We start from the raw sequence: 20840 nt of genomic DNA on the forward strand, positions 1-20840 counted from the left end.
GAGAGTGCACTTGGCAGGTTGCTAGTGCTAAAGCAAGTTTGAGTTAAAATCACAAGCTGTTGCTTACAAATACTGTTTTGCACTAGGTTAAAACTATTGCTCACACAGTGCTCCTCATCGTCACTGTAATTGTTCCTGTATCATTGGGATTGTGTTCTGGAAAATAAATAATGTAGTGGCGTAGCCTTAACACAGTGCTAATTCTACTCAAAACAACCGTTTGTCGTCTTTTTCAAAACTCAGAGCACGATTCTATTTTTTCAGAGCGTCAGATTTAATTTACGAACGCACCCCTAATCCGCTTTTGCATTTGTTGTAAATGTATGATTTGATTTAATTTAATTTAATTGATATGGGACACCATGGAGGCAAGGAGTTGTCCTTGCCCTTGTAGCTAGAAGCTAGTCTAGCTGAAAAGTCATCATAGCCTGAGTTCGATAGCGGTCTTTCTCCTGTGTCACAGTCACAGTGTTGATGCATTATCTACAACATAACGCAAAGCAGCCAAGCAAAGGCAAAACGTTAATTTCAGCTCGAACTGAAGCGGACTCATTTCCCAAACCAGAACATGATGTTGCGCACTGTGAAACTGTGCACTAATTATTTTTGACAGTAAGGCGAACTTTCACTGACATTTGCTTAGGCTAAGCTAGCTAGCGCAGTTCACCTTGAGGAGTAGTCTACGCATGGCCCAACTTGCATAGTGCAATTTTACGACAAAATCAATAACCAACATACACAATATTGCACGATGGCTAATCATCTTCGTGGTTTCATGTATTCACCTGAAAAATCCTCCCAACCTTCTCCACAGTTAAATCATCCTCCCGGATCCTCACTCTCTTTGGCCCTCTAAATAGTGTCAACGACGGGCAAGGATTGGACTCCATGATTGATTGATTGATGATGAATGAATGAATGTCAACGTCAATGAATGAATGTCATCAGCACATACAACAGAACCAGTTCCGGGTCATATTAATGCAAAATCAGTGATGGAAAATTGCCCGTTTTTATTTACCCGAATTTCCATTCATAACCATGCACACGAACCACAGAAAACGACCCGTTTCCCGTTTTGAAATCGGAAATGGGAAATAGGTTCGTTCCTCGTTTCCCATTTTCCGACTCCGAGACGGGAGACGGCTCGTAATCCGTTTTCCATTTCCTGGTTTTAAAACGAAAATCGATTGGCCAGAAGATCCACGGACCCACCACCCTCCACACTCTTTGGGTATCGGCTGTCCGTTTTGCACAACCCATAGGCACAGTGCTTCGGCATCTTCACTTAGCCCAAAAGCTTGTCAGGTCCTCCGCGCTTAGTTACCGTTGCTAAACTACGATTGGCCTAGGGCGGTTTTTGGGCGTGGCTTAGCGAAGGGTCAATTCTGAGTGCGGTAACACTAATATTTTTCCCGCGAATACAGAGTTCTAATATGTTGCTGTTATTAAGTCAGACTGGCCGTGCAGGTGCTGTGTGAGTGGAGGAGACCATGACAGCCCTCCCTGTTCTCAGCTCTCGACCAGAAACATATCAGCTATCACCACTGCCATATAACAACAAAGTATAACTTATTTAAATTTGTCAGTTTCTTGCAGTTTTTAGATGCCTGTCTCATTTTTTAAATATTACATGGGCTGGCACCTCCACCATTAAATATGTTTATAAAGCTGAAGGATGGCAATGGCTTGGCAACTAGGGCAGTCACCAGGGGAGACAGTGTTATACAGTATAAACACAGACTGTTTGTACAGACAGTCTTCTCAGTACGCGCCTCTAATTACTGGAATACCCTCCCTACTGTCTGGTTTTTACAATTTGTTTTCTTAAACTGCACTGTTTTGTCAAGCTGTTGCTCATATTTTTTTTATTATTAATATTTCTTTTAATTATATAATTTTGTATTATTATTTCTTGTTTTATTTCCATATCTCTCTGTCATGCCATGCCAAGGGACAACGGATGAAAACTAGCTAACCAAGCTAATTCCGGTGCATTTACATTTTCTGGAAAATGTTTATCAATGTACACTGTCCCTTTTCAAATAAACGCATACATAAATAAAATAAAATACTGAACTAAATAGCCCTAAATAAAAGCATGCGCTCCTGATACCGTTAGTTACCATTTATACTGTTTATACATACCACAACAGCGGCTAAAGCTAATCAACCCCGTCAGCCAGCTAGCTAACTATTAACAGGGTTCGTACGGTCATGAAAAACCTTGAAAAGTCATGGAATTTTAAAATAGATATTTCCAGGCCTGGAAAAGTCATGTAAATTAGTTGTATTCATATTTTCATAGTGTAGGTAGTGTCCAATTTTGCGTGGAGTCCCTCCTGTATACAAGGAAATATCCGCTTCCACACTCAAACACTCTATTACCCCTCTTGTTTTCATGTGAGAGTAGTTGTTTTTTTTCTGCCTGGGTCTGAGGGTTCAAAAGAGGAGTCATCAGGTATGGGCGACATGCATAGCCATTGTCCCCCACTAGGTGTCCACGGTCCACAGTGTACAAAGTTGACTGTTGTCAAAGTTTCGGCTGTCATGTGTGGATCCTGGCCCTCTTGCAACAACGTGTGTGATCTGGGCCTGGTCATCAACTTGGACATTTAGTTGGCACATTTCTAAACAGTTCCCCATTCTTCTCACCACCTGGGTTGGTAATGGAAATGTGGGTGCAGTCAATAGCCCAGTCAAATTACTCCTGGAAAACCTGCTCTCCCATAAAATCCAGCTGTTGTCTCTCTCCTGGGTTCAAAGTGTATATGCTGATTCCTCAAACTTGCAATTACCTTGGACACTTGGCTGACAATTCTGCAGACTTTGGTTTTATGAACTCCGAAAAGATCCCATCAACCATCTGAAAACAACCTGTAGCATAAAATCGCTTACAGAGGAGATTGTTGGAGACTGCAAAATGGGGTGTGCATGACCTACAATGGCGACGGAAAACGTCTTCCATTTGGTGTCTCCTCTAGCCGGAACCAGGTGTTCACTGATATCTCATTACATTAGCAGGCTGGAAGCAAAAAAAAAATCCTGTGCCTGAACTTTTTTAGTGTGTGTGAGTGTGAGGGGGGCGGGGGGGGTGTCATCTTGTGCCGAGTACACATTTACAGAGTCAAAAAAAAAAAGAAAACATTTAGGAATGAATGATTGCAGAATATGGTTGGACTTTTGAAACTGCAATACCAAGAAAGGTCAGCAATAGTACTCAACCTCACTACAATATGGTACTAACACATGCAGGATTTACTATTTCTTTTGATATCAAGTTTTGCTGCTAAGCTTTGTCCTTGAAAAATTTCAAGATGACCTACAATCACAAGGTGACATGTTATAAGAGTATGTGAAATTCAGTCAGTGGAAGAAGATTTGATTTGCAACCATTTAATTGAGTATACAGTGCCACTTGAAAGTATGTGAACCCCTTGAGCACTTAAGCGTTTTCTGTTGTTTTACCATGATTTTTCATTTTTTTATCACCAATTTTCCATAGATGAAATGTCAGGTTTATGTTTATCATTTGCATGTACTTGTTTAGAGGAAATTGTTTGAGAAGCTGAAAAACTACATGAAACATGGAATTAGTCCATTTCAAAAGTAAGTGAACCCCCAGCTGAATTGATAAAGTCAAGCAGGTAACAGATTCAGTGAAACTTATTTGGGTGAATAATTAGTCAATTGAGCAAACCGATCATCTGAGACATCCTTAGGGAAAGGTTTGGGCAACACAGATTAAAAGAGAGAGGAAACCAACCAAACTACTGTAGTGCCAAGGTGTACCCACACAGATCAACAATGCAGAGAGGAAACGAGATATCCGAGAACATCAGGAAGAAGGTACTAACAGCCCATCAGTCTTGGGAAAGATATAAGACCATCTCCAAAAGATTCCAGCTCCATCCATCCATCCAAGACAAATAATTTTGAAATGGAGGGCATTCAACATGACCGCATCTCTGCCTAGAAGTGGACGCCCATCAAGACCATCACCAAGAAGCACCAGAAGAAGATTAAATCAGGTAAAAGTCAACCCACACATCACCTCTAAAGAGTTTCGGACCTCTCTGGCAGCATCTGGGGTAAATGTACATGGGTCTACAATCAGACGAAAATTGTTGGTTTTGATCGTGACAAAATAATTCTATCTCGGACTCATCTGTTTAAAGAAGGGACTTCCAGAAGGCCTTTGGTTTGTCCAAGTGCTCTTGGGCAAAGTTGAAACGGGCAGTTTTGTTCTTTCTTGAGAGCAGAGGCTTCCTTCTAGCAACCCGATCATGAATGTCATGTCTATTCAATTTTCGTCTGATTGTAGACCCATGTACATTTACCCCAGATGCTGCCAGAGAGGTCTGAAACTCTTTAGAGGTGATGTGTGGGTTGACTTTTACCTGATTTATTCTTCTTCTGGTGCTTCTTGGTGATGGTCTTGATGGGCGTCCACTTCTAGGCAGAGATGCGGTCATGTTGAATGCCCTCCATTTCAAAATTATTTGTCTTGGATGGATGGATGGAGCTGGAATCTTTTGGAGATGGTCTTATAGCTTTCCCAAGACTGATGGGCTGTCAGAACCTTCTTCCTGATGTTCTCGGATATCTCGTTTCCTCTCGGCATTGTTGATCTGTGTGGGTACACCTTGGCACTACAGTAGTTTGGTTGGTTTCCTCCCTCTTTTAATCTGTGTTGCCCAAACCTTTCCCTAAGGATGTCTCAGATGATCGGTTTGCTTAATTGACTAATTAAGCACCCAAATAAGTTTCACTGAATCTGTTACCTGCTTGACTTTACCAATTCAGCTGGGGGTTCACTTACTTTTGAAATGGACTAATTCCATGTTTCATGTAGTCTTTTGGCTACTCAAACAATTCCCTCTAAAAAAAGTACATGCAAATGATAAACATAAACCTGACATTCCTTCTATGGAAAATTGGTGATGAAAAAAATGAAAAATCATGGTAAAACAACAGAAAACTCCTAAGTGGTCAAGGGGTTCACATACTTTAAAGTGGCACTGTATATGAAAAAGGACAGTGATTCACTTTTTGCAACAGTGAACTGTAGATAATACTGTAGCTTTATATGGCAACATTTCCATAATTACTTTTTTCAAAATAAATAATTAAATAAAATTATACAAAAATAAATAATTAAATTAATATATATATATATATTTAATTCTAACATAAGTGCATAGGCATTGGCTATATTCATGTTCCTGCCTGGCAAGTGTTGCGTTTTTACTGCGTTCTCATCTTCATCAAAAAAACGAACAAGGACATTGTCAATGTTCTTGTTGGTGGCTATGTCGACATTTAAGGAAAACATGCAGTTTTTTAGCTTTTCCGAAATACGTCTTTTAATCTGGTGTTATGCTGTGTGTGTTTAAATAGCTGGCATGCGGTTGGATATTGACAGTTTAGTCAAAGCAATTTTATCTTCAGCAATTTTTTGGCATAAATTCACCACAGGTTGGGCGAGCCTGGAAGACAGATTGTGCTCTGCAATGAATGTACGCACGCATATTTGCAGGGTACACACATGGTTAGTTATTGATGCCGGAACATCAGCTGTGGTGTGAAAGCACATTTTCCTAAGACCCGCCCCACTCTACTTCTGATTAGCTAATAATGTTATTTTGAGAGCCTGAGAGTTGTGCTCCTTTTATATCATTGGCAGACGAACTCATAAACTCGAAATTAATGGTGATGATATTGAGACGTGTGGTTTTTTTTTTTATAAGACTTTTTTCCGCAGCCAAACACCGGCGGAATACTTTAATCCCTGCATTAGCCTAACACACCGTTCACACCTACGTGTTAGAATGCGTTGATGCGTCAGGGTTAACGGATCCCCATTCACCTGAATGGCGTGACGTCATCCTTTGCGAAACTGAATTGTGGCTCCGTTGGGTTCCCTTGCGTTGCATTTCATGCTTTGCTTGTGGCAAGAGTTGAAGTATGTTCAACTTTTCGAGAGGCAACGCATGTGTCAGCCAATCAAATTGCCTTTCATGCACAACTGACAGCACAGGCGCTAGACAATCATATCTCGTTTATGCTCATGTCTACAGAGCGGCAAGCTAAAAAAAAAAAAGATGGCGGAACAAACTCCGTAGATGGTCGTATTTGTACCTAAAAGTTGATTGTTGAATTTTTTTTTTAAAAGTTACCGAGAAATAGACACTGTACAATGTAAAAACCCCTTTATTGTAATACGTCTGATAGGGTGCTCAGACACCTTGCAAATCCTATCTAATGTTAGCATGCTACCACTCACATGTTAAACAGCTTCCTAGTGGCGTGATTGGTTTGTTGACCTGTCAATCTCACTATAACGTCTCTGGTATCAACAGAACCCCACACGCCAGACTCCTCCGCCATCCGTTGAATCAGCGCATTCTAACGCATAGGTTTGACTGCAGCGTAATAGGCCTAAGATTAAGCCTGCCTGTGCAGATTCAATAAGCCTATGTTAAAGTTAAGTTCATGTTTACATATGCAAAAATGTGTCTCCCCCCAATAAATATTGAATATGTCCTGAGTTTTAAAATTCGGCCCTGTGTGTATATGAGTTTGACACCCCTGATCTAGTTTGGTATCTTTTTTTTTTCAGTCTTGCTGTCTTCGTATATTTGCCTCTGTGCAGGCCTCCCACAGGCAGTAGGTGGGGCACCAACAGAGTCTTCTGCTGGTCGCCTCTTTAACCCTGGCTTGCCCTAATGTGCTCACTGGGAGCTGAGTTGCTCATGTGGGGGTGAAGAGCAACAGCAGGGGGAAGGCTGGCAGACAGAAATGCCTCAGCAGCAACAGGATGTTGGCATACCTGGAATTTGTCCATTGTATGATTTAATCAGGAACTTGAGGAAATGGTCCCTCCCCCCCCCCCCCCCCCCCCTACAATCATTCACTGTAACTGTAGACCGATGTCACATGAATTCACAGACTCTATCTACCCCCTCTTCTCGCTCCGCTCTATGACAAAAGCATTCTCTTTTCTCTCCGCTCCTTCAGGATGTACTGTTAGGCTAGTGACAATGGGGCCAAAAGGGCCTTCGTTTTCGAGATACCCCTACCGGAGGTAGAACCAAACCTAACAATGTTTTTCCTCATCTCAAAGGTCTCCCATACATGAAATGGATTCTTAGCCTAAATGATTTTAATGCTAAGGCAAAAAAATGTACACATTTTCACATGTACCTCCAAACAAAAAAAAACACCAAAAATGTGACATCTCCGTATGGGAGTAAAGATATAAAAAGTCATGCAGAAAATTAACAGAAGGTCTGAGAGCTTTGGGACTTTGCACAGTTGTGGCCAGGGAGTCACTGCAGCCTGTGGAAAAGTCTGGATGTTGATCTTGATGTATGAAGTAGATATAGGCCTTTAATCACACACCTAAAATAGGCGGAAAATGATAAAAAAAAAAAAAAAATGATTTCTATACAGAATGTCATCATTTACTTTGAAATGGCTTTGTCAGGGAGTGTCAAATACAGACATATGATGGCTTGATTGAAAGCTGGGGTTGTGCTGAATCTAGCAATACCAAATATGTATATATATTCTTAAGATTAAAGATGGTATATCACCAAATGAATGAAGTGTCCCCAATGAAGGAAACTAAAAGGAGAGACAGCCTCTATTTATGCACTTAAGTGGTGAGAGGAATGCTCATACTTTCTACTACTAAGGTACTATATTACTTCAAATAAGCTTGTAATTGGTATGTGGTGTTCTAGATTATATTAAATGAAGAATGAAAATGTGTTATATATTATATATTTTGATTGTATATTTCAGATTATAGTGAAAATATATTTATATATCAAAATATCTTATATATCAATTAAGTATCTACTCTTTATGGATTTATGAATTAAACTGGACTGCATTCCTATAGAAAATGCAAAATGTAGGTTTGCACATGCTGTGAAAGTGTGTGATACTTGCAGCTCTCTGATCTTCAAACTCACCAGTCCATGGTCGCCCAGGACAGACCAGAGATCTACAGTTCAACAGTTAGTCAAAGTGCTTTGTGGTCTGACTTGGGCTGGATCTAGCTGACACCAGGGGCGGAGATCTCGCATAACGTTGTCCCCCCCCCCCCCAACAAAAATTGAAAAAAAAAATATCTGTACTCTTTTCAGGTCACCGGAGTCGGGATGCGAACCCGGGTCGCTGGCGTGGTAGCTAACGCTTAACCCAGTGTGCTATTGATTCTACAGTCTCAGAATTTAAACAAATAAGAGAACAATATATGCGAATATGCGACCCGGGTCGCTGGCGTGGTAACCAACGCTTAACTCAGTGTGCTATTGATTTTACAGTCTCAGGATTTCAACAAATAAAACAATAATAAATACGAATATGTATACATTCATTGTTTCCATCAGGTCCGCTTCACCTGCTCTTTCTCACCTGCTCTCTCTCTCTCTGACAGCCGGTCAGTCATTTCCCTACTTTCACTGGATAAAGGCATTTCCCATGAGGCTTTGATCCGACCATCCTACATTAATTTATGAACAAAAAAACTAATTAAATCGCTGGACAATTTATATTTTTGGGCATGAAAGTTGTGTAAAGTCTGAATAAAAAGAAATAGATCAAGTTAAAAGGCTAGGCAAAAATCATTAGGCTGAATTTATGAAAGTGAGTTTATCTCACCATAAGTGAGATGTTGTGAGACAACAAGTGCTATATACAGCCGCGGAAAAAATTAAGAGACCACTTCAAAATTATCAGTTTCTCTGGTTTTACTATTTATTGGTATGTGTTAAAGTAAAATGTACATTTTAGTTTTATTCTATAACCTACTGGCAACATTCCTACCAAATTTCAAATAAAAATATTGTCATTTAGATCATTTATTTGCAGAAAAATGACAATTGGTCAAAATAGCAAAAATGATGCAGTGTCTTCAGATCTCGAATAATGCAAAGAAAACAAGCTCATATTCATTTTTAAACTACACAATACTAATGCTTACACTTAGGAAGAGTTCAGAAATCAATATTTGGTGGAATAACCTTGATTTAAAATCACAACTTTCATGTGTCTTGGCATGCTCTCCACCAGTCTTTCACATTGCCGTTGGGTGACTTTATGCTACTCCTGGCGCAAGAATTCAAGCAGCTCGGCTTCTTTTCATGGCTTGTGACCATCCATCTTCCTCTTGATCACATTTCAGAGGTTTTTTATGGGATTCAGGTCTCGAAATTGGGCTGGCCATGACAGGGTCCTGATCTGGTGGTACTCCATCCACACCTTTACTGGCCTGGCTGTGTGGCATGGAGCATTGCCCTGCTGGAAAAAACACTTCTCAGAGTTGGGGAACATTGTCAGAGCAAAAGGAAGCAAGTTTTTCTTCCGGGACAACGTTGTACTTTGCCTGGCTGAGGTTTGTAAAAGACCATAAGGATTGAAAAAGCGGACTGGAGGTTCTTCTAAGTTCGTCTTCTCTGATGAGTCCGATTTCACAGTAGGTGCAAGACTCTCTGTCTTGTAGGCCTCTCCAGGTCTCCGTCTAACCATCAGACGACCATGTGTTGGGCAAAGCTGAAAATTGGACTCATCAGAGAAGACGAACTAGAAGACCCTCCAGTACGCTTTTTTCAATCCTTATGGTCTTTTACAAACCTCAGCCAGGCAAAATACAACGTTGTCCCGGAAGAAAAACTTGCTTCCTTTTGCTCTGACAATGTTCCCCAACTCAAAGAAGTGTTTTTTCCAGCAGGGCAATGCTCCATGCCACACAGCCAGGCCAGTAAAGGTGTGGATGGAGTACCACCAGATCAGGACCCTGTCATGGCCAGCCCAATTTCGAGACCTGAATCCCGTAAAAAAACTCTGAAATGTGATCAAGAGGAAGATGGATGGTCACAAGCCATGAAAAGAAGCCGAGCTGCTTGAATTCTTGCGCCAGGAGTAGCATAAAGTCACCCAACGGCAATGTGAAAGATTGGTGGAGAGCATGCCAAGACAAGTGAAAGTTGTGATTTTAAATCAAGGTTATTCCACCAAATATTGATTTCTGAACTCTTCCTAAGTGTAAGCATTAGTATTGTGTAGTTTAAAAATGAATATGAGCTTGTTTTCTTTGCATTATTCGAGATCTGAAGACACTGCATCTTTTTTGCTATTTTGACCAATTGTCATTTTTCTGCAAATAAATGATCTAAATGACAATATTTTTATTTGAAATTTGGTAGGAATGTTGCCAGTAGGTTATAGAATAAAACTAAAATGTACATTTTACTTTAAAACATACCAATAAATAGTAAAACCAGAGAAACTGATAATTTTGAAGTGGTCTCTTAATTTTTTCCGCGGCTGTATATTGGTTGGACCAACTCGTTTCATATCAGAGGTCTTCTTGGAGATCATGGGAACTTGATCAGATTTTATTAGTTTTAACTCAATGGACGGCTCATGGACTCCACACGGCTGCGCAGGGCACTAGAGAAAACGTTAATGTGCATGCAGCGGAATTCCTCCTTGAAGAGCCTTGGTATGCCTTTGAACTTTCAACATTATTTGTCGATGAGTAGATATTGTGTGTTAGGACATGTATTGCCGTTTAGAGAATTTAAAACTGACGTCGAATTTCGATTTGTCACTGTTATTAGAGAATTCAGTATTTAGCAGCTAAGTTATGCTAGTTCTCGTGACAGCAATTTTTTTCATGTCCCCCCCCCCCCCGGAATTACTCTCTGAAATGTTCCCATGTATTGTCCCCCCCTGCAATGAAATGGGATCTCCGCCCCTGGCTGACACTATCTACACCTGAGTTTCCAGAGCCTATGTTGCCAAACACAAATACAGAAGTTTCAAAAGCAGCTGAAGACAGAGATCTGGTATGGAAGCTTTCACGAACTGTAAGTAAGTACCAGCAACATGTCCCTTCATGGTCTGCATTCAACGCCTACACATCAGACACTGCTTGCTCTGTAGCCAGTGTGTTGTACATGCCATTTATAAGAGAATCACCAACAGAATTCTCAACCATTTACACGGCATTGATGAGACTTGTACAGCTTGCTGCAGAGCTGGGACAGGATCACATTCTTGTGACAGCAGACCTTGCTATTTACAGCAAGGCACAGCAAATACTGTGGAGCAAGCCTCTAGCCTTACATGGAAAGATCACAATGAGGCTGGGAGGCATGCATATCACAATGGCTTACCTGGCAAACATTGGAAAGTTGTATGCGGATGGTGGACTGTGTGATCTACTTACCGAGTCAGATGTATATGCAGTGGGAACAGCTCAACAGATGCTTCAAGGCAAACAACTGTCAAGAGGAGTGAGGAGCATCAAACTGACATCTGAGGCTCTTTTCAGGCTCTTCTGGCAAGCAATGCAGTCATGGCTGAAAACACAAGGCCACGGCGCAATGACTGCAGAGCAAGAGCAGCTCTTACAAGATGTGCAGCATGCATTTCATGGCGATGACAGGGCCTCAGCACAACAGCTCGTTGGCGAGATGCAGACCAAACTCCATGACATTCAGACAAAAATCCAGGACTTCACAAATGAGGGAATTAAACAGTCTGCAACATTTCAGTATTGGACAATGTTCCTTAATGGTGCCTATCTTTTCTTCAAATCCTTCGTTCAGAGCGCGAAGCTGACTTTCAGCTTCACCAGAATTGCATGTGTGAAATGATGCCATGGTTCAGAGCTGCTGGAAGGACCAATTACTCAAAATACATGCCGGTCTATATTGCAGAAATGAAAGCCCTTGAACACGAACAGCCAGATGCTTACACATTCATGGACCGAGGTGGGTTTGTTGTTCGGCGATCTGAAGATAGAAATTTCAACTGTGTGGCATCTGATCAGGCACTGGAGCAAACCAATAATCGCGAAGGCAACAGTCAGGGTGGAGTTGTTGGTTTAACCTTGAGGAAAGGAGCTCACAAGATGGCTGATGACAAGACATATAACAACAGCATATGTGAATGCCATGAAAGAGCTTTGTGACACTGATACTAATGGCCCAAAACTACATCAAGAGCATGGAGCATCCAGAACGGAAAGAGATGAGAGAGACATACAGAAGATAATGGAATTTGTGGAGCAGAGGCAGAATCCTTTTGATCTTGAAAACATTCCTGAGGAGTTGATCAATATTGCAAATGGTCAGGTTGCATCTGAGCAGGGCTTTCAAACTTCCTCCAAGAGGGTGCAAAGCAGAATGCGATCTTTATTGATGAACGCCTGTCAAAAAAAACTATAAGCTTCTGGGAGCCAGAAAAAAGACAACACTGTACAACTTTCAAGGATATGAAAGCAACTATTGGAGTCCACTCTAAGCAGTTCCACATGGATTCAGATGTGCTTTTTCGAAGAAAAGAGAAGTATCTTTGGATGTGTCATGAACTGGCAGCTGTCCCACCCTCCTTGTTTTTTGACGATGGAGGCATGAGAAAAACGACAAAATCTGATCTGGCCAAAAAACTGGAGGCTGTTGTCGAAGAGCCACAGCAGCCGAATGGCGATGCTCCGTCAGCGTACATCATTGATGGCATGGCTGTTCTACAAAGCCTCCATGATGCAGCCTTCCAAACATTGAACGAGCTGGCAGAGTGTGTCTGGAAGAGGATAAGCATGTTGATGGGAAAGGAAGGAGTCCGCTGTGTTGCTTTAGTGTTTGACAGGTATGACAAGCAACACTCAGTAAAAGATTTTGAGCGGCAAAGACGGGGTGCTATTCAAACTACTAGGACACATATAATCACAGGACCAGCCAGTGTTCCGAACTTTAGGAAATATCTCAAGAGCAGTGGAAACAAAGCTGCTCTATGCAGCTTTGTAAGTGGCTACATCATCAGCATTGGGCCAATGAGACTCTCTTCAGAGAAAACTATAATCGTAGCAGGTGGCTTTGATAATGGTGAATAGGTTAAGAGAGTCAGGAAGTCAGGCGTTGACTGTTTGACAGAGTTATACAGTGACCAGGAGGAGGCAGACACAAGAATGGTGTTACATGCAATACAACTTGCACAGTCACATTCTTGTCTAATAGTCAAATCGGATGATACAGATGTGCTGGTGCAGCTTATCTACTATACAAGCAGAGGAATGTTTGGATCCTCTGAGGTTTACATACACTCTGGACATGGCCTGAAGTAAGAGTCATCCCAATCTGTTCAATCAGTGAGAAGCTTGGCCTAGATTTTTGTGACTGTTTGCCAGCATGCCATGCCCTTACAGGCTGTGACACCACCAGCAGCTTATACAGAATCGGGAAGACCACTGCCTTCACCAGACTGAAGTCCCATCTAAGTGGATTGAAGGAAATGACCCAGTTTGGACTTTCTGGAAGCCTGCAGGAAGCTTTGCCTGTGGCAAGACAATATGCCCTCCTCCTGTATGGCCAAAAGAAGAGGGTGGATGGTCAGCTTTGCACCAGTCTGGATGAGCTGTGGTACACCCTGGCTTCTACCACAGATGTTTGTTCATCAAATCTGCCTCCGACAGAGGATGCCTTTGAACAACATGTAGAGAGAGCATTATACCAGACAGCAGTGTGGCGTCACAGCCACCTGCCAAAGCCGAAGCTTTGGGACCCAGTAGGAAGGGGATGGAGATTCCGAGAAGATGGGTCAATTGAACCGGTCATGTTCAAGAAAGAAGCAGCACCGAAGGAAGTCAGGGACATTACCCATCTTTACTGTAAAGGCAAATGCCAATGCTTCGCAGTGGGACTAACATGTACTGACTTTTGCTCATGCTTCCCTGACTGTCAAAACGTGACCCACTTTAACACAGAAGATGATGTGGATGAGTAGATGTACTTAACTTGTTCTGTAAGTTCATCAAGGTTCTTATTAAAAAAAGTTTATCAATACCAAATTGCTGTCCCGCCTCCTAAATCTCAAAAATGCCTCATTGTTCAAAATCTTTCAATATTAATTCTATTTTACAATGTGTTGCTGTATTAAATCATTACAATTTTAAATATCTAGAGCAGTGGTTCTCAACCTTTTTTCAGTGATGTACCCCTTGTGAAATATTTTTTCAGCCAAGTACCCCCTAACCAGCGCATAGCATTTTTGATTAAAAAGAATATGTCATTCACAGCGCTTATTAAACTGTCAACACTGAATATTGAACATGGAACATTGTTGCATTGAACTGAGTGCGTTTGCAATTACATTTTAGTAAGAACCTTGTGCTTGTGCTTCACTGAAAATCTTTGTCAGTCTTGGTGGCAGGAAGGCAACTGCTGGAATCAAGCTCTTCTCCAGACACAGTCTGTTTCTCTGCTTTGTTGTGATCACAGTCATTGCAGAGAATGAGGCCTCACATAAATATAAGGAGTAAAAGGGTAGTAGCTGCTCCAAAGCTTTCTCTCCCAGGTCAGGGTGCTCCTGCTTCTCACACATCCAAAACTGTGTAAGTGTTGATTTGGCAAACTTCATCTGGAGGCCAGTCAGATTACAATCTCCAGGAGTCTTTCCTGATTAGTGACAGGTAGCTTCCGTATGCTTTGGACAAGAGAAATGGGTATCTCACCAAATCCAGCTGTGTAGATTTCTCCTCCATGTCAGGAAAGTAAGACATTCGAACATTTAAATTTCGAATCAAATTGGTCAAATGTCCCACGATGACCAACTTGACAGGAGCTCTGTCCACATCCTCACTAGAGAGAAAATCATCCACCTGAGGAAAGCAGTTGAAATTCCCCTGTTAAATCCCCCTGGCTCTTCTCCACAGCTCTGCTTTCTTCAGGAAACCTCCCACCTTGTCATACAGGTTTAAAATGCTGGTGTCCTTTCCCTGCAGACATATTCAGTTCGTTCAATTTGCTAAATATATCTGCCAGATAGCACATATTTGCAAGCCAGTCTGTGTGGCATGCATGGGGAGATTTGTGCTCAATCAGAAAGGTGTGTACTCAGATCGTAATTTCAACAGCCGGTAAAGTATTCTCCCTCGAGAGAGCCATCGCATATCTGTGTGCAGCAGCAGTTGTGTGTGTTCAGCTTCCATGTTTTCGCGAACAAATCGCGCTTATTATAGGCTACAGTTACTTGCCAAAACGATAGAAGACATTCCTCCGTGATTTCCCTAAGAAAAAAATAGTTCTTGCGTAGCAACCCGCATTCTGACTTCAAGTTTCAATGACTTTCCGTTACGTTCAATTACCGGAATACTTGCGGACTGATATGAAAGATGTGAATTAGAAGCACAAAAGCCGTTGCCGATGACAGCGGATATAAACTTTTCGCAGCAGTGAAAATCAAGGAACTACAAACCTGCGAACGCAGACATTTAACCCACATAGGCTAGCTTTGGCCCATACAAATCAACTGAACATTCTGAATAGCCGTATAATAACTATTTTTAAAGGATTTTTGAATGGAGGCTAATTTGGAATATATCTTTTAAAAATCTCACGTACCCCCTGGACTACCTTCACGTACCCCCAGGGGTACGCGTACCCCCGGTTGAGAACCACTGATCTAGAGGGTACTCAGAGCTTGCAGAGCTTTGGTCTTTTACATCACTGTGTAAGGGACTGGAGGCTGTCACTGCTTCATTTTGCTTCATTTAGGACACCTCCTTCTTTAGGTAACATAACATCTTCAGTACTCATACCATATATACATATTTGGTATTGCTGGATTCAGCACAACCTCACCTTTCATTTGAGTCACCATATGTGTATCTATGATCATCATGAGCAAAGCAACTACAAAGGAAATGATACAATTCTCTATAGACATAATTTTCCCTCAATGTCCGCCTATTTTAGGCATGTGTTTATAGGGCTAAATCTTCTTCATACATCAAGATTTCAACATCTAGACTTTTCCACAGGCTGCAGTGACTCCCTGGCCACAACTGCAAAGTCCCAAAGCTCTCAGACCTTCTGTTCATTTTCTGCATGACTTTTTATATCTTTACTCCCATATGGAGATGTCACATTTTTGGTGTTTTTTTTGTTTGGAGGTACATGTGAAAATGTGTAAATTTTTAGCCTTAGCATTAAAATCATTAAGGCTAAGAATCCATTTCATGTATGGGAGACCTTTGAGATGAGGAAAAACATTGTTAGGTCTGGTTCTACCTCCGGTAGGGGTATCTCAAATGTTTGGGGCCATTGTCACTAGCCTATGTATATTCATGGTTATTTCGTAGATGGCTTTGCCAAAGTTATGCTTCCCAGAGACATAAGGTCTTGCATGCATTACTAACCATTTTCCTCTTCTAACTTTGCACTTTACGAATATGTTGGCCTTAACATAGCCTCACACGCAAGAAGAAGACTCAAATTTGTTGCATCACATAGGCTTGTTCCTTTTTCCATCTCACAAGTTTTGTATGTGTTGGGGCGAGAATAGGATCTCACTACACCTTTTCTTTCAATCAGAAGACCGGAGACTGGATGGCGCTAGCCAAGTATTCGGTTGGGTTTTGCACCCGTAAATGGGAGAGCAGTTTCTTTCCAAGGGCCATCAGGCTTTGAAATGGACAGTGAAACCTTCTTGCCACTTTACATGTTACAGTTTTACTATCAGTAATATTGCACTACCTGATACCAAGCACACTTGATTTGTCTTTAGGTATATTAGGTAAGTATAGGTTACTATATGTGTATTATATGTTTAGCAGATTGTATTGTATATTTACTGCCGCATCAGATCAAACTCCTCCGACAGATTTAATGGTAACACCTTGAAATGTGGTCAGGCTACTCTTCAGCCAAGGGCAACTAAAAGTTTTATAAGATTTTCTTATTAGTCGGAAGGTGTGGGCGTGGCAGACCCTCAAACTTTGCCATCTTGTTAGTGCTTGCCACAAAACACAAAGTGTCTTATAACGCAATCGCATATATGGCAATGTGCTCGAAAAATTACTAAATTTGCTAGGGACATCAAGCCTGTAACCGTCCATCTTCGGTAAAGTTTTTGTCCATGGATGGAGCAAAAAGGCTCTGTAGCGCCCCCTAGAACATTGCAAAAACCCCTGCGCATTGGGGTTATTTTGGCGTAGCTTGACGGAATTCGGTACACGTCTTCATCATGCTTGGGCGCACTAAAAAGTCTCTTGACGCCATGGTGGCAGGTCCACAGGAAGTCGGCCATTTTGAGTGGAAGATGCGTTTTGACGGCGTTTGCACACCTCGCATCTGATCGAACTCCTCCGACAGATTTAATGGGAACGCCTTGAAATGTGGTCAGGTTACTCTTCAGCCATGGGCGACTAAAAGTTATATAAGATTTTCTCATTAGTCGGAAGGTGTGGGCGTGGCTCACCCTCAAACTTTGCCAACTTGCCAGTGCTTGCCACAAAACACAAAGTCTCTTATAACTGTTGCGTACATTGTTTGATCCAGAGACAATGTCTTAGGGTGGACGCTGGATCCGGACCGAACGCGTACATATGCCTGACTGATATCACTTATAGCGCCACCTGTTGGTGGTTGGAAACTTCACTTTGTTTCCACACCTTGCATGTGATTGAACTCCTCCTACAGATGTAATGGTAATGCCTTCAAACGTGGTCAGGTAACTCTTCAGCAATGGGGAATTAAAAGTTATTAGAGTCTTTTACAAAGTTTGAAGGGCGTGGGCGCGGCCGACCCTCAAACTATGCACTCTTCACAACTCCAGTCACTTATAACTTATACATATATTGTCGAAAGTGCACGAAATTGAAAGTGGTGGATCATTATGAGACCCTCTGAATGCATGCCAAGTTTCGTGCAATTTTGTCCATGGGGGGGCCATACAATATTTTTTTTTTATGTGACTGTACACCAACTGGCATGTAGGTGGCCTGACAGTTTTTTTTCCGAATATCCCGAGAACTGTAGGGCTTAGGAGGGCCACATGTTTTTTTTGTATGTTTGTCTTAAGGGGCCATGCCATCCCATAACCACTCATTTTATGTATAGCGCCACCTAGTTAAAAATAAAAAAGCAAACATGAGCATGGTCAAAACTGCAACAGATACACACACATACACAGTAGACATTCGTATGCACACATACACACACAGTAGACATATGTGTTTGGGTCAATTCAACTTTTCTTAACAACTTTATGTGACCTGTTTTAAAGAACTACATTGCAAAAGAACAATATACCAAAACAATCCACAAAAAAGTAGTCGCAAAAACATTACATAACCAAATCATCAACATCTATCACAAATAATTCCTTTAATACATAAAAATGAAACACAAACCAATTTACACACACAAAACACTGACAACCATGACTCATTTTGTGCCAAAACCTACTGAACAGTTTGGCAGTCATATTTTGTAACGCTTTGCATTACGTCTAGTTGCTATATAAAATGTTACCCCTCCCTCCAGCCTTTTTGGATATCGGCTGTCAGAATTACACACTCCATAAGCGCAACGTTTCATTTTCTCTTCTCGAGCAGACGTCTCTCTCATTGACTTCCATTCATCAAAATGGCTCGCTTGACTGAGGTCCCGAGCTTAGTAACCGTTGCTATGCTATGATTGATCAGTTACCGTTTTGGGGAGTGGTCGCGGAAGAGTCAATTGAGATAACAGGCAAACAGAATTCCAAAGGCAAAAACACAGAAGATCACAAGTCAGAAAATCATATACGATACCACAGGTACTCGGGAAAATGCAAGATTCAGACATAGATTCGCACTGACAAAGAATTACGATCCGACAGCAAACTACAGAGGGACAGATCAATATATAGAAAGGGGGAACAGAAAATACAAAGGTGAAAACATTTCAGGCAAAACTATCAGCGATATGATTGGGCACAGAGAAATTACACAGGTGAAAACATTTCAGGCAAAACGATCAGCGATATGAATGGGGGACAGAGCTAATACATGGGTGAAAACAAAAAGGGGAATTAACAAGGCACAGGAGAAACAATTAGGCAAACAATCACGGGTCAAATGGGTTAACGGTGAGTGACAAAAAGGTCCGGGAAAAAGCAGAGGGTGGAGTCTGCGAACAATTACAGAACGCACATGGCCTGATCACAGAAACACAACAACCACAAGGCAAGGGAAACACGTGGCAAAACACAACACATTCAGCGATCACAATAAAAAATGTCTCTTAGATCGCAGGGATCTTAACATTCACTTTCCTTGATTTACAGTGTGTCTGTCCTCCGTCCTGTGCAAAATATGCTCAGTTGTTCATGTAATATCCTCTGCCATCTGTTTTCTGGAGTCGCAGTCCTCCGTCTATTCATTTGAAGTCACTACATTTTGGAGTAAGCTGGTCTGAGTAGAATGGGTCTTGGGTCTGAAGAACAGAGGAGTCATTGACCCCATGTGGAGGGCTGATGGCTCTGTGACGTTGTCATCAGTGCCCAGTATGATTCAAGTGTTATATAACAATGTCTGCTCAGCCTACTACTGCATGATGGGCTAAAACCGTGCACCACAGTATGATACTGATGAACGCATAGTGCTAATACATTAAGATTGTGACCCTTTGTGAAATCAAATGTAATGCTGTGGGCTATCACCGCTGTCACACCAGGCTTTGGGTTGGTTCAGGAGATCTCATTCCTGCTCCTGGTGACCCCCTCTACCAAAAACCTTCCGTCTGCGTCTCCTCCAAGCACATAATATGAGTGGGTGTCAGGAGGATGATTGTCATAACTGAGTCAAAATGTCCTTGATTGGTTCCATTAGTTGTGTTGAGCTAATCAACAGGCCCACTTATGAGATGTGTCATATGCAGAGCAGGGAGAGATGGAAAATATGACTAGCAGGCTTGAAACCCCTGTTTTAATTAAACCACCATTACATCTGAACAGTCATAGATGAAGTTAGGGTGCTTTTCTCGATTTATGTGCACTATTACTATGGACCAACACTGAAACGGCGGAGGGAATGAAACCATAGCCTCAGCTCAGGTGTAACGATTTCTTTTCCTGTACAACAATGGTATAGTGTTAGCCTGACAATGTCAGAATTCTAGTCAGAATATGAGTCTGATACTGCTCCATTGAGCTGTGATTATGGGGCGTGTTTAAATGAACCCACAGAATCTCTCTGCTCCACTCTAAGCTCATGCTTGGACAGTTTGTGTCCACTTTCTACCAGACCTGCGCGAGCTACCCAGTCTCATTCATGGCTGGGTGATACCCTCCGAACGCAGCGCTCCAATCTCAGAGCGGCTGAGAGAAAGTGGCACAAATCTGCAGCACAGGACGATCTTGCAAGCTACCAGACACTCCTGGCCTCCTTCTCATCCAGCATCACTGCTGCTAAGAAAACTTTTTTCAATGACAAAATCAACAGTGCAACCGATGCTCGGAAACTATTCTCCACCTTCAAAACTCTGCTCTACCCTCCTCCTCCTCCCCCAGCTACTAACCTCACAGCCGATAACTTTGCTTCCTTCTTCACAGAGAAAGTGGCAGCCATTGGGAAACAATTCAACCAACTGTCTTCCCCCCCTAAGGGCGCTACCATCAACAACTCATCGTTTCCCTCTTTCACCCCTCTCACTGAGAGTGAGGTCTCCAAAATCCTAGCAGGTAGCCGTCCAACTACATGCCCGCTGGACCCTATCCCATCCAACATCCTTTAAGCCATTTCCCCTGCCGTCCTACCGGCAATAACACAGGTGATTAATGCCTCTTTTAATTCTGCAACATTTCCTTCTTCATTCAAAGTGGCTCGGGTAACGCCGCTGCTCAAAAAGCCATCTCTCGATCCCAGGTGGAAAACTATCGACCGGTCTCACTTCTCACTCTCCTATCTAAAACACTTGAGAGGGCAGCCTCCAAACAGGTCACAGAGTTCCTGTCAACAAACAATCTCCTCGATCCAAACCAGTCTGGATTCAAAAGCG

Source organism: Sprattus sprattus (genome assembly GCF_963457725.1).
Source record: "Sprattus sprattus genome assembly, chromosome: 3".
In the NCBI taxonomy this organism is placed as follows: domain Eukaryota; kingdom Metazoa; phylum Chordata; class Actinopteri; order Clupeiformes; family Clupeidae; genus Sprattus; species Sprattus sprattus.